Below are 10,053 nucleotides of genomic sequence, written 5' to 3'. Positions count from 1 at the left end.
GGTCACCTGGGAGGGATTGAAAGGGAAGTTTAATGTCAGAAACCCCCAAAAAAGAAGAAGAAAAAAAAAGCTCTCTTTGGATCTTACCACAGTGCTGTGGCACACATCACATACGCCAGCATTTGATATATATGCACTACTGTGAATTTTTATTGGGGGACATTAAAAAACCAGAATCGCAGTTCATCTTGGAAGCCAGAGCGAGCATGGAAATGCTCAATGAAGTGTTTAAACACATGTTCTGGGCTGAGCAAGGCAGAGCCAACTGCGTGGGGTATAATCACAAACAGTCAAGTCTTAAAAGAGCCTTAATCCTGAAAGGATTACAGAAAAATAATCAGTTTATGTGCACCATTACTAAATCCTTAAAAAAGAAATAATGTCACATCATGTGCTTTTTTCCCTGCTTTATTTTGGGCCTAAAAGTTAAGGATAAGGATTTTAATCTCTTCCTCTTGATAATGGCATTTTCAGCTCATTTATTTCTATCTGTTGTAGCTACTTACAGCAATGTACCCTTCAGTCTTCGAATAATGCCCATTATCCATGCAACATTTCCAATAAAACAAGTGGAGAATCTCCTAATGAAAACTGATGACTCAACTAAACTGAACAAGCCAGAGACAACCAAAGACAAAAAAAAGGTTGCAACGGAGAGAGAGGAAGAATAAAAAGTGAGTAATATATTCACAAATTGCGTTCATGCTTGGCATTCTACGTGCAGCGAAATTAATTATTCAATCATCCATTTTTTACACCCACTTATTGAATTTCACAAGTGGCATGGAGTGGTTCCACCATGCACTGGGCTAAAGGCTGGGAAATACAGTAATAACAGATTTCCAGTCCAGCACATGGAAGAAATCCAGGTAGAGAATGGAGAACATGCAAACTGCACAGTGAGATTTGGACACTGTGTGACACTGACTAAAATGTGGTTCTTTTTCACATAAAACAATTTATGTGAAGATCAGTCTCATCCAATGCCCCCCGAAACTCTATGCAAGCAGTTTGAAATTCAACTCAGATCTTAAAAAGAAAAAAGGAACATGAAAGAGAAATAAAAACAAAACACACACACACACACGCTCACAAAAATCACACCGCTACTTCATTTCGATTTAGAGAGTGAGATTTTTAAAAAACGACAGCACTGTATATAGAATCGCACCTCTGCGCCGCACTAATCCTCACTTGTACTTTACATACCAGGGTGGCAAGTAAGCATTAAATATCAGATTCGAAACACAATCCAGATTCCCTTCACTTTAAATGATTACATGGCAACGTGAAAGCTGGGTTTACAGCATGTTGCTTTGATAAGCCGTGTGATTTAATGAAAACCATTCCTGCCCTCCTCTGATATTTAATTTTCTGAGAAGCATGCTCGCACCATTGTGTTGAGATTCCAGTTCAGGAGGATGTGGCTTCAGGGTTGTGTTTATATGTACAGCTGTTGATCATAATCTGGTTAAGGTCTTGTCTGAGTTCACCTTCATACAGTTTTTAATAACCAGCAAACACATCACGAAAATTATTCCTGTTGCCTAACTGAATATTCCTGTATACAGACTGAATGATTCAGCAGCCATAAAGAATGAAAAGATGTGACCCTGATCTCTTTTGAGCAGCAGTAGGCTACTTGCAAGATAAGTAACTACATAAATAAGGATACTGATCTACAAAATGTCATTGAGAGTGGCTATTAAAATATAAACAACAACAAGTTTTTGATAAAAAACAAACAATGTCCTTCATCAACGTAAAGCCAGCCTTGTTCCCTAGCGCTAAAAGTTTATTTAAACTTGTCCAGCCAAACAGCCGTTCCCTTACACGTGACCAACATCTGGCTCGGTCCAACATCAGCCACTGGTCCATTTAAATACCTGTCAGTAAATCAGCAAAGAACAAAAAACATGACAAACTTCCCCCTTTACTGAGCAATTATTTACAGTGAGGAAACAGGCATGATTCATAAATACTTAGGAACTCACAGATGCATATGTGCCGGGATAAACAACATCGTGCACATGTGTTTCCCCGCAGCAGAGAACCACCGACACTTCATCATCTTTAGTTAGTAGGGTGGTCAGACGTGGTGGAAACCATCACTGTAGTACGCCTGCTTTAAAACCAGTCTTTATGTGTGTGTGCACATCTCTGTGTGCGAGTGTGTGTGTGTGCAAGAGAGAGCGAGATCTGCTAAAGCTAGTCCCAATATTCTATGTCATTCAGAAGCAAAGTGACATGTCTATATGTGGATAATAAGCTCTTTAGGGGGAGAATGCTTTCCCTCTGTAGACCACAAACTAGTCCTTTACTTCAGATGATACACTTCACCAAGGGAACATTTTCATTTTTTCCCCTCTCCTGATCTCAATTATATTCATCTCGTATTGTTTTGTGATTTTATATTTGGTCTTTCTGTTGCCATGGCAGTAATGTTGGCCCCATTAGAACACACTCGTATGAAAGAATCTACTTTCCATGTCATCGTAAAAACCTTTCAGACAATTTCGGGGAATCAAGGTTTACTCCAAAGCATTACACGACCACCCCCCATAGCTAAAATTGTAAGGCTATGGCTATAAAAGCAGATATATGCTCCTCCTGCTTAAAAATGTCTTTGATTTTCCTCTAGCTCCTTCACGCTTGAACCACTTCAATTGCTTTCAGACTGGTTCTCTTAGAGCCCAGCTAAGTACCACTAATTGAGGTGTGGAGAGTATTTTTTTTTCACAGTGTTACCACTAAAGCCCCACAACTCCCTCCATCCCCCACACTCCACACAGGCGCACAAACATGCACACGTTCACAAATGCATTTACGTTTGACAATTTACAATCTTACTCTCATTTCTCCTGTGACCCTGGTATTCACATTGCCAGCAGCTCACCTCAAGGTCACACAGCACAGCTTTTGTTGTGGATTCACTCGCAGTATTGTCACTCTGTCCTGTGTTTTTTTCTTCCTATCACCTGGTTTTATTTGTCTTCTTTGAAAACAACGGCGATAAAATCCAAACAAAGGTAAAGTGTAAAATGCTGTAACGGGGAGCTTTCGTTTCTTAAAAAATATCCAGGGAGGTCAATGTCAAGCATTTTGCTTAATTTTCAGTTTTATGCTGCCACTCATTCAATCGCCTGCCATTTAAATCAAAAGGAAATATGTGTGGAATTCCACTGACATGAATGAAATTGTAGGTTTTCGCTTCCATTCCCGGAACGAGGCCACAAAATCCCCAGTTCAGAGTAAAATTGTGTTTTCTGGCTTTTCTGGGACATTCACCTGGTGGTGCGCTCAGGGCCATACAGTCACACATCAGTATTGCTGCCATCATACTCGCTTTTTATAGGGTCTGGAAGAACGAGATGGGATTTTGCAATCACATCACCGTGCTGAATACATCACCACAAAATGAGAGCACTACCAAGCAGGGGAAAAGAGTTTCTTTTTTGCTTCTTGTTCTCATAGTATATGTCCTCATTTATGAGCAGCAACTTATGTGTTTTTCTTGTTTTCCCCCAAATCTTCGATGTGTAACGTGTGTAATAGTATAGCATGTGCTTGGATTTTTCTCCTGTTTGTTCTTGGGATAGCCTGCCTTCAGCAAATCAATAGAAATATGCCAATAATTTTTACATTTACTGTATGGTCTGCATGAGATAAGGTCCTTATCGTGGGTTGTCTGCCTTCTGATGTATAATCCCTGTGTTGTGGCTGGAAAATCTTTAATTGTGCTGTAGGCTTATCGATAACACGCACATTACTCTGGGCACTAACAAATTCACCCTCACACACATTTCAGTCATTGTGCCATTTGTGTTTCACATCCTAAATTGTTATGGTCCAAACGCCATGCACATAATAGGTCTATTAGAAGTGCAGTCCTCTCATTTGGCTAGCAAAAATAAAAGATAAACTCAGTAAATAAATGAGATTTGTGTATTTTCTATGAAATAAAAGCAAGGCATTTAATTTCCAACTTTAATGTGTCATGTACGTTTTGAAAATAACACTGAAAATTGTCGTAGTCTAATCCAATGTTTTAAATGTTTCAAATTAGAAAGCATTTTTTGGCATTATGTTTTATAGAAGCAATACTTTTTCTTATACACCAACCTCAATACTGGTATTTTGGCACAGTTTCTCTCTGCAGCTGCAGTGCCTTAAGCCAGGTCAGGCAAACACTCTAACAGGAGGCATAGCCGGTTTGCACATCATTAGCTCAATGATCACTTATTGTCAGTCCTGCCAACTATAATATACAATGCAGTGGTCTGGAAACTCAGCTGTGCCTCACCGCAAAAGGTAAAAAAAAAAAAAAAAAAAGTAAGCTGAAGAGGTTCCCCTCATATTTTTATTAAATACAGTGATGTACAAAAGTCTTAAGTCACCGCTTTACATTATGTTGGGAAAATTTTACAAATATATATGCATTGGCAGTGTGTTTGGGATCATTGTCATACTAAAAAAATATGCCATTGTCAAGCAGATGCTTTGCAGATGGGTTTGCAGGGTGGATCAAAATCAGCTGGTACTTTTCTGATTTAATAAATCCATTAATTTTGATAAAATCCCCAAGACCACTGGCTGAAATGCAGCCCCAACCCATGACAGAGCTACCTAGCTACCTACATGTTTTACAGATGGCTGTACACATTCACTGTTGTATGTCTCTCCTGACCTCCTCTGTAAATACTGACAACAATTTAAACTAAAAGTTTCAAATTTAAATGTATTATTCACTCTTAATACCTGTTGAATTGATTTTCAGTTCGGTTCTTAGTTCTTGTGTAATTTGTTATACCAGTATTCTTCTCCCTGTTTTCCCTTCCTTAAGAATAGCTTCTTGACAGCCACCCTTCCATGAAGTCCATTTCTGATAAGGCTTCGGTGAACAGTAGCAGAATTTAGAATTTGCTGTTCCTAGCACTGCTCTTCTGGTGCCACTTGGTTATGGCACTTCCATGACTGTTGGCACCTTGCACCCTGCTATTATGTGCTGGATTGTCTCAGGTGCATCTTTGGTCAGCCTGTACGTGAAGTCTTCCCTGGTGTCGTAGACTCCAGCCTTTATTGATCTTGTGCTCAGAGCTTGCTGCTGCGCTGCCATGATCAGCGCCTCTGTGCTATTTTTCAGTCCAGCTTTGTCCGGCCGCTGGTAGGATTTCTCGATATCATTCACTTCGTCTGTCTGCCGGTGATACTTGTTCATGTGCATGTCCTTCCATGATGGCTTCTCTTCATTCTCAGGTTTCTGCTGCCTGGGGTATTCACTAAGAAACTGTCTTCTTGCTGTATTCATGGATCTTGTTTTATCCTGGAATGTGAACCTGACACTCCTAAGTAGTCCTCAGCCACCTTCTTTCTGCTTAGCGAACAATCTCAGCATGCTGGACTTAAAGTCAAACCCTCCCTGTGTGGTAAGGCGCTTCCTTTTCTTGATGTCAGTGGCTTTTATCTCTTTCTTTGGCCAGTGGAATTCATAGCCAGTCTTGTTGATGATCTGGCAAAAGGGATCCAGGCCTATGCAGGCCAGCAGTGGGGACACAGCATCTCCTTGGTAAATCCTGCACTTGATGCTGATTTGTGCTATTGACTTGAAGTTGGCCATTAGTGTTGTTCTCTACATCCCAATTGAATTTCTGATGAAGGCTCCAGGGGTCCAGTTGATCTTATAGAGTTCCAGAATCCATGTGTGCAGCACTGAGTCATTGGCTTTCTTGTAGTCAATCCAGGCATGCACGGGTTGGTCAGTCTGGTCCTACACTCTCGAATGACTGCCCTATCTACCAATAGCTGATGTTTTGCCCCTCTGGTGTTTCTGGCAGTTCCTTTCTGTAGCCTGCTCATGTATTGAGCCATGTGCCTGTTCATCTTAGGCACTGTGATGCTTGACAGAAGTTTCCATGTGCTTCTGGGGATCCTCGGGGATCAGGACTATCCAGCCTTCAGTTAGCCATTCTGGGTGTGTCTCATCCATTAGCAGCTGGTTCATTTGTGCTGCCAGACACTCATGGAGTGCAGTCACACCTTCTTTAACCAGTAGGTGTGAATCATGTTAGGGCCTCTTCATACTGGAGACTCTTTCTTGGATGTCTACCACTGCGATGGTTACTAGATCTTGTTCAGAGAGGTCACTATGGTCTGCTCTTAGATCCATTACCCACTGAGCATTGTTGTCATGGGCTCTCTCTCTCTCTGTTATACTTAGCTTGGCCGTTTTGAAGGCCTCAGGTATGGACAGCTTGCTGTACTTCTTAGAGACCTTTTTCTTCATCTCACCTTTCTGCAGCTTCGATAGTTGGCTAACTTTCTGCCTTTAGTCTCTTTCTCTATGGAGGGTACTGCTCCTTGTGGCTGTTCATCTTATAGCCAAGCATCTCAGGGATCACTGCTGCTGTGGTGTAGATCAGCTGGTTGGTTTTGATGATGGTCGCAGCAGGGTGCATTTACATCTTCTGCATTCACACTTGGTAATCAGGCACAGAGGGTCCAGGTTTCCAGCTTTAATCCTACCTGACTTGATCCTATTGCTCAAGTCAGCTGCTCTCTCATTCAACGCTTTCAATGAACCAGTTGTTCGTGAGGCTTGGTACCCAATCTTGGAGGGGTGGGGATGATAATGTTATATATATTTAAACAAACACAAATGCTTTTGTCCTCCACTTGTGCAGTTTCCCCTGATGTTTTAAAAACTCGCTCCATGTCATGATGAAGAACAGTCAACAGAAATGCTGCCAACAGAAATGGGAACAAATGTATTTTGTTTTGTCTTTTGTTTGTTTTTTGACAAGCTGCTAGTAACAAAGTGCCTAAAGACACAATTTAAAACTGTTACTTTGCTAAGGTATCTGCTATGTCTAGACAAAACACTGATTCATCCCTTGAGTTAGGTGATTCATAGGCCAATGTTACGTGGCTTAACAAACCAAAAAAAGGAGTAAATGTCTAAAGAAAAATTTTGCTCACAGCCATGTTAAAAATTGCAAAAGTCTGGGTCCTTGGAAGCAAAATATAAAGATGTGAGGGGTAACTTAGGACTTCTGAATTGTACAGTAATTAATCAGTAATGAACGTGCACTTGTTGTGTTGGTTACTTGAAAACATTAAAAATGTTTTAAGAACTACTTCTTCAATGGAAGAGTGCTAAGTTTTTCCTTGCACAGTATTTGGTTACAGACCTTTAAATTGTGCACTTAAAATGTCTCCTGTAACTAGTGCCCTGCTTCCATTATGGTGAACCCTGAATTGTGCTTGTCTGGAGTAGGGCACAGGTTAAGCTATTTTACCTCCCCATACACAGGCAGCTAAAAAGAAGGCCTGTAAGATTTAATGAATACCATATTTTATCAATTAGACATTGCGGTGTGTATACGTCTGTGTGTATGGGTGTGTGTGTGCATTAAAGAAGAAAGGTAGAACAAACTGCTCCATACAACCACAGGAAGCAATCATGCTTGTGAGTGGTAGTCAGGATGTGAAATCCAAGTTGCAGAAAATCTCCCATTTTCACTTGAATTGCAGTAGTTGGGGGTCATGGTCCACACCTCCCGCTCACCTCCTCTTTTGTTGTGTAATTTGTGAGTAAGTGCTCATTAGATAATGCGGTCCAGTGGTTCAGGGTTTGTGTAATTGGCTGTTGGACCCTCCTCCTCCAAGCATTAATTTAATCACTGGTCTTGTGTAAGCCTATACCAACCCTTATGGTTAAAGTAATTGTGTCAGTGTGCTCTCCCACAGACATTATCTGTCCTCAAACTGAAATTTCACCTTGAAATAGAGTTAGTCAAGGCCATTGAACTCAAGCAAACATTTGTGGCTAATGGGAAATTATTTGAGCAATTACCACAGAGGTCACTTAGAACATCCTAACTAGTTTTAGGGGTAAAAAATAAACAGCGACTTTAAAATGGTATTATTGTACAGCTAAAAAGAACCTCACTGCATGTAGACCTGGCCGTGTGCACAATTAAATTTATTGCAGGATAATAAAACCATAAAACTACACAATTAAAATACAGCTCACCAGTTGAATTAAGTTGGTGACAGCACAGAACTTGAGTTTTGTGGTGTTTATCACCATCTGCTTAACCCAAGGCCCCTCCTCTGTATGCCCTACTGTCCTTCATAGTGTCACAGACCACTGGCAAGGAACTAAATAATAACATTTCACAGTTTCACTATGGGGCGCCATCTAAGGCCTGTAGCTCTGTCACATGATATCACTCATGCCGAGCAGAGGGCTGTTGTGCTCTGCAAGACAGTGTGTGAGTGAGAATATATATATATATATATATATATATATATGTATATGTATATATGTGTGTGTGTGTGTGTGTGTGTGTGTGTGTGTGTGTGACAGAGAGAGAGAGCCTGTGCATATAAGATTGCATTCTTGTCTGCCTGAATGTCACAAAGTACAATATTACAATGACTGAGAAGCTATAACCTTCGCCAGGTTTGCTAAGGTAAAACATGTGTTTCTAGGGGAATCTAACATTCCACTTAGATTTACTGAGGGAAATGACATATCCCATTTCTGACAAGGAGAGTTAAAAAGTGAAATGGGGATAGATGCTGAGACAAAACATACCTCTAGGGTACAACAGCTACAATCATAAACCTCAGTCTAGAGGCTGGAGACAAGTATCTAGAGTCATATAACACTGAACCTAGTAAAATAGAGGGAAGCTGGAGTTTAAATAACATTATTAATATAGTTATAGCTTTGCACCTCAATCTAGTTCCAGACTTACACAGAAAGCTGAATTCTTTTGCTGCTAATTAAATAACTTGGTACTATGTAGTAGTTCTACTGTTAAACTTTCTCCTACACTGTTACCTCTCATTATTATATCATAAAATTGTCACTTATTTGGAAATATATTTCACATTGAATATAACTGGTCTCTGGCTGTTTTACAGTTTCCTTTACTGCAGCATTCCAGTGCATTGTTCATTGTCACCAAACAATGTTGCTGTTCATTAACAGAACAGGATAGTTATTTAGAAAGAAAACATGCTGCCAATCTCATGTCCATTTTGTCAAGAAAGGCAAGCATGATCCTGTAAAGTTTGACAGCTCAAACCCTGAAATGTTGTTCCTAATCCATGCTTACACATCTTGAGTCCTCAAGGCATAAACATTTTCCCTGTCAAAGTATTTCCTTCCTAAAGCAGTCAGACGTCCTTTTGCAGTGCCTGAAAGATTGAGATGCTTGTCGTATTCAGTCTGGGCCGAATCTCGCCTGTCTGAAATGGCTGCTGAGTACCAGTGAAGGATGTCTTTCAACAGACAGGGGGATTTCCATGAGCTCGAGGTGGAATAGTCCCTGAGAGGGATAGCAGAGGGGATAGATGAGGGGAAAGAAAAGGCATGAAGAGAAAGAGCAGAGCCCACAATGGCCCAGTTGCTCAACAACCATGGGGAATCTGGTCTGTGCTGTGGCTCTCAACACATTCATCTTGACCCGAGGCAGGCAAGAGATTGGTTTCCATGAATAGTACTCCAACGTCAAAACATCATAAGGCACGTAATATGACCACCACCAACAAATGTCTTTAAATTCATAAACTGACATTTCATCAGACAAAATTGATTATCCGTTCCCGACATGCAGACATTGTGACATTGATTACTGAAACCTCTCTCTTTTCATGTGGGATGATCAAATGTGTCCAAAAACAACTGTACAGACTCAGCTTAAGTGTTTTCTGATGACCAGTAGATTTGAGGAAATATACAGAGACTGTTGGAAGAACCCAAACTGTCCACTATCAAAATCTTCCACAAAAATGCAAACCGCAGCAGCGTGAACGAGAGCCAAATTTAGCTGCAAGCTGGGAAACAGCCTGAGACGGGTTCACTTCGGTTCAGTCCAGTTGATTAGTAATAGCAAATATCTTTCAGAGAGAACCTTTGACACTGTATCACCAATAAATAGTTTTTTGGGTTTTTTTATGTGCACGTACCAATATCCACACTGTGCAAAATTGTACTAGGCTTTTACTACACTCAGGGATAATTCAGATTATATGCAGTATGAA

The sequence above is a fragment of the Pelmatolapia mariae genome, linkage group LG12 (genome assembly GCF_036321145.2).
Source record: "Pelmatolapia mariae isolate MD_Pm_ZW linkage group LG12, Pm_UMD_F_2, whole genome shotgun sequence".
NCBI classification, from domain to species: Eukaryota; Metazoa; Chordata; class Actinopteri; order Cichliformes; family Cichlidae; genus Pelmatolapia; species Pelmatolapia mariae.
The sequence above is the reverse complement of the archived record's forward strand: the minus strand, read 5'-3'. Positions refer to the sequence as shown.